Source organism: Rattus norvegicus, chromosome X (genome assembly GCF_036323735.1).
Source record: "Rattus norvegicus strain BN/NHsdMcwi chromosome X, GRCr8, whole genome shotgun sequence".
In the NCBI taxonomy this organism is placed as follows: domain Eukaryota; kingdom Metazoa; phylum Chordata; class Mammalia; order Rodentia; family Muridae; genus Rattus; species Rattus norvegicus.
In genome coordinates, this window is record NC_086039.1 from 105311214 (window position 1) to 105316275 (window position 5062).

The 5062-nt window shown below is 43.3% G+C and overlaps 1 pseudogene; it reads left to right on the plus strand.

Moving 5' to 3' along the window:
- Positions 1–3632: 3632 nt before the first annotated feature.
- Positions 3633–4081, plus strand: Dbi-ps1 (diazepam binding inhibitor, acyl-CoA binding protein, pseudogene 1; annotated as a pseudogene).
- The last annotated feature ends 981 nt before the right edge of the window (positions 4082–5062 follow it).

The following is a 5062-nucleotide window of genomic DNA, read 5'->3' on the forward strand; positions in this document are numbered from 1 at the left end:
GCCTACAATCATTTGTATCTTTACTTTCAGTGGACAAAATGTCCTCATTTGACTTTCATAGGCACCAACCACACATGTTGTACACATACATGTATGCAGACAAAACTCACACACAAAATAAAAAGTCTTAAAATTAAAAATCCCTCAATTACTATGTGTGTATGATGTGTGTGGTGGGGAGGGGCATGTGCAGGTAGAAAATGACTTTGTGGACTATGTTCACTCTTTGTCTTTGCCTAGGTCCCAGGAAACAAACTTAGGTTATCAGGCTTTTGAAGCAAGTCTTGCTGAGCCATCCTGCCGGTCCCTTTGTCCCTTTGTTTGTTCGTTTGTTTGTTTATTTGTTTTATCATTGAAAGATTTACCTTACATATTGAAGGAATCTAAGGGTATACACACCACAGAAGAGCCTGGTGACTGTGGTGAGAAGGTACAGAAGAATGTTTAAAAGCACGGGTTCTACAGGGAACTCAAGAAGGATGACCAAAATGCAAATGTTTCACTCCTTCTTTAAAAGGGGAACAAGAATACCCTTGGCAGGGAATAGGGAGGCAAAGTTTAGGACAGAGGCAGAAGGAACACCCATTCAGAGCCTGCCCCACATGTGGGCCATACATATACAGCCACCAAACTAGATAAGATGGATGAAGCAAAGAAGTGCAGGCCGACAGGAACCGGATGTAGATCTCTCCTGAGAGACACAGCCAGAATACAGCAAATACAGAGGTGAATGCCAGCAGCAAACCACTGAACTGAGAACGGGACCCCCGTTGAAGGAATCAGAGAAAGGACTGGAAGAGCTTGAAGGGGCTTGAGACCCCATATGAACAACAATGCCAACCAACCAGAGTTTCCAGGGACTAATCCACTACCCAAAGACTATACATGGACTGACCCTGGGCTCCAACCTCATAGGTAGCAATGAATATCCTAGTAAGAGCACCAGTGGAAGGGGAAGCCCTTGGTCCTGCCAAGACTGAACCCCTAGTGAACGTGATTGTTGGGGGGAGGGCGGTAATGGTGAGAGGATGGGGAGGGGAAGCCCATGTAGAAGGGGAGGAAGAGGGGCTAGGGGGATATTGGCCCGGAAACTGGGAAGGGGAATAACAATCGAAATGTAAATAAGAAATACTCAAGTTAATAAAGATAAAAAAAAAAAAGCACGGTTCTAGGGCTGTGTTGCATGGATTTAAATGGTGACTGTCACTTCCTATCCAAGAAGTTACCACATTGAACCTGTTTTCTCATTTGTAAAATGCACATAATAGTACAGTCTAATGTTAGGATTCAATGACTTTATATGTAAAAATGTTCAGAACAGTGCCTGATACTTTTAATTTTGACCCTGATAAAAAGTATTGGATGATCAGAGTTTACAGAAGGGAGGTAGATGGGAAGGGGAAAATTCCATAAATAGTGACTAAGACCTAGTCCTGGTACTTAAGGAATATTCCGAATGAGCTCCTGAATAAATCATGAATGTATTTTGGCATTGTGTACATATGCCTTTCCTTGTATTATGATCAAATCACATTGTTTTTAAAAATGTGTGTATATCAATGGAATACTACTCTGCTATCAAAAACAACGACTTTATGAAATTCATAGGCAAATGGATGGAACTGGAAAATATCATCCTGAGTGAGGTAACCCAATCACAGAAAGACATACATGGTATACACTCATTGATAAGTGGCTATTAGCCCAAATGCTTGAATTGCCCTAGATGCACAGAACACATGAAACTCAAGAAGGATGATCAAAATGCGAATGCTTCATTCCTTCTTTAAAAGGGGAACAAGAATACCCTTGGCAGGGAATAGGGAGGCAAAGTTTAGAACAGAGGCAGAAGGCACACCCATTCAGAGCCTGCCCCACATGTGGGCCATACATATACAGCCACCAAACTAGATAAGATGAATGAAACAAAGAAGTGCAGGGTGACAGGAACCAGATGTAGATCTCTCCTGAGAGACACAGCCAGAATATGGCAAATACTTAGGCGAATGCCAGCAGCAAACCACTGAACTGAGAACAGGACCCCCTTTGAAGGAATCAGAGAAAGGACTGAAAGAGCTTGAAGGGGCTTGAGACCCGATATGAACCACAGTGCCAACCAACCAGAGCTTCCAGGGACTAAACCACTACTCAATGACCCTGGGCTCCAACTGCATAGGTAGCAATGACTAGCCTAGTAAGGGCATGGGTGCAAAGGGAAGTGCTTGGTCCTGCCAAGACTGAACCCCCAGTGAACAAGATTGTTGGGGGGAGGGTGGTAAGGGGAGGAGGATGGGAGTGGAAGCCCATATAGAAGGGGAGGGGGAGGGGTTAGGGGGATGTTTGTTTGGAAACCGGGAAAGGTAATAACAATTGAAATGTAAATAAGAAATAACCAATTTAATAAAGATGGGGAAAAGGAAAAAAAAAGAAAAAAGGAAAAAATGTGTGTATATATTTTAAGTATGTGTGTATACATGCATGCAGTGTGTGTGTGTGTGTGTGTGTGTGTGTGCGTGTGTGTGTGTGTGTGTGTCTATGTGTGTGTATTGTACCCATGCAAGTAAGAATAGACTGTTGGATCCCCTGGAAATAGAGAAAGTGTCATCTCACCAGCCCTGTGTGCGTGTCTTCTTGTTTTAATTTCTGTCTGTTCTTGGGGTTGGGGATTTAGCTCAGCGGTAGAGCGCTTGCCTAGCGAGCGCAAGGCCCTAGGTTCGGTCCCCAGCTCTTAAAAAAAAAGAAAAAAAATTTCTGTCTGTTCTTTAGGAATCTGATGAGAGCCCAGAACTCAACAACCTTAAGACCCTTTTCTGATCTCAATATGGTCATCACAAAAGCTAATATTTATTGTTTACTGTGGGTTAGACAATGCAAGCACTGTGTAATTATCAAAGGGTACCACAGTCCTGATGCCATGTTGGTTTCTTAAGAAAACCCCAGTTATGCTATGTGAATATAGTCTTGTTTTAATCACAGGTGTGGGATATGGGGTTGCTTCAGATTGTCCACAGCAGCTGACTATGATTTGTCTCATGCTCTGGCAGGGGTGTGATTTTTGTCAGGTGAACATAGTTTACATTTAGAATTCTAGGGACTCTTGTGAGGGTATAAAAATGGCAGAGCCCAGATAAAGGAGGCTTCTGCTTCCCCTGTTGCTGGTGGTTGCTGTTGTTACAGCTTGTCAAGTGGTCATGAGCAAAAAGACAAGAGGAGGAGGAGGAGTTGGAAGAGCAGGAGGAAGAAGAGGAGAAGGAAGTTGGAGATATCCTGATGAGTATGATTGGACTTACTCCAAGGAACTCAATTCCCCGAAACAGCAAAAAGTAGTCTAATGAGGTCTAATGAGATCAATGTTCCCCTTTCCCCTCTAACCCTCTTTCTCTCTTATTTAGTGTTGGGAATTGGAAGGGATTGTGGTGGAAAAAGGTAGCCTACAATTATGGTTACGGTCATCTTTTAATACAGTTCCTCATGTTGTGGTGACCTCCAACCATAACATTATTTTTGTTGCTACTACATAGCTATAATTTTGCTATTGTTATGAATATTTTTGGAGATGAGTTTGCCAGAAACTTGATTGCTTCCCTCTTCTGAGCTTGCTCCTGTGCTTTCAGCATCCAGGTCACCTTGCCAGTATGTCTCAGGCTGAATTCGACAAAGCCGCTGAGGAGGGCTCAAGACTCAGCCAACTGATGAAGAGATGCTGTTCATCTACAGCCACTTCAAACAAGCTACTGTGGGCGATGTAAACACAGATCGGCCGGGGCTGTTGGACCTCAAGGGCAAAGCCAAGTGGGACTTGTGGAACAAGCTGAAAGGAACTTCCAAGGAAAATGCCATGAAGACCTATGTGGAAAAGGTAGAAGAGCTAAAGAAGAAATATGGAATATAAACGACCAGATTTGGTGGCCAGCCACATGTGTGACATAATGCCTGTGAGGACATAATGCCTTGGTTTTTTTTTCCTAATGTAGATGACATGGCTCTGATATGTTAGGGCCAGAGTTAATTACTGCTCCTCCTCCCTATGGAGTTTTTACCTGAAATCAATTAAAAGTACGTTTGTTACTCTTAAAAAAAAGAGTTTGCCAGAAGGGTCACAACCCACAGGTTGAGAATGCAGTGTTAACATGGTGGCATTGACAGATAAGAATACTGTAATATACACAACGCCAATAAATCACAGACACATGCCTGTAGTACCACATGGAGGAGATAAAGCACAGGATTTGTGTGTGAGTTATGTTCATTAGCAAAGTCATGGCAGAATGCATTCTGTCCCCAGAAATCTCATTATGTCTCTTCACAGGCCAGGCTAAGATATTCTGTAAGCACGGTGTGTAGTCTAATTATCAGCAAGGGTAGGCTCTGCCCAAGTTAATGCATGGGATTCCGGACAGAAAGTACCCCAAGAAGAGTGAATTTTGACATGAACACTTTTCACATATGTATAGATACTCTAAGAGGCACTGAGAAACATTCCTAACAAGGGATCTCCCATTTCAGGGACACACAATGAATCAAACATGTGGAGGGCCAGGATCCGCATACCAAAGGTCATAGGAGCAGCTTTGTCTACCTGGAATAGTGATGGTAGCCAAGCCCTTTCTAAACTACCTAAAACCAGAGGCAAATGAATCCACATGATCATTTGCTTCCTGTCAAGGATTCCTGACAGAACTGGAATCAAACTGCACTGGCTAGTTTTATTTCAACTTGACACAAGCTAGAGTCACCAGAAAGGAGGGAACATCAAGTGAGAAAGTGTCTCCATAACACTGGGCTGTGGGCAAGCATGTAGGGCTTTTTCTCAATTAGTGATCAATGTGGGAGGGCCAAGCACATTGTGGGTGGTGCCATCTTTGGACTGGTAGTCCTGAGTTGTATAAGAAAGCAGGCTGAGCAAGCCATGAGCAGTAAGCCAGTAAGTAACATCCTTCCTTGGCTCCTGCCTCCAGGTTCCTGCCTGTTTGAGTTCCTGTCTTGACTTCTTGTGATGATGAACTACGGATGTGGAAGTGTAAGCCGAATAAACCCCTTCTTCTCCAACTTGCTTTTGGTC